This window comes from Haliaeetus leucocephalus, unplaced genomic scaffold (assembly GCF_000737465.1).
Source record: "Haliaeetus leucocephalus isolate CR32 unplaced genomic scaffold, Haliaeetus_leucocephalus-4.0 Scaffold373, whole genome shotgun sequence".
NCBI lineage: Eukaryota > Metazoa > Chordata > Aves > Accipitriformes > Accipitridae > Haliaeetus > Haliaeetus leucocephalus.
This window is the reverse complement of record NW_010972809.1, coordinates 9,566,146-9,566,434: the sequence shown is the minus strand read 5'-3', so window position 1 is coordinate 9,566,434 and position 289 is coordinate 9,566,146.

The window sequence follows — 289 nt, the reverse complement described above, 5'->3', positions numbered from 1 at the left end:
GGCCGCGGCCCGCTCCGCTCACCTCACGTGGCGCCGCCGTCGCATTCCTCCTCCCCGACACGCGGTCAGGAAGTCAGCGGCTCCGCCCCTCCGCCGCCCGCTCTCAACCAATCACCGCGCCCGCCTTCGGACGCGGCGCTCCGCGCCTCCCGTCCCTTTAAGGAAGTGCCGGGGCTCCTGATTGGCTGCGGAGCCGAGGCGGGGCGGGGCGAGGCGCGGGGAGGCGCGGCTGGAGCGGAGCGCGAGCTTGAGCCGCCCGGCGGGTTGCAGTGCGCCTGCGCGGAGGCCG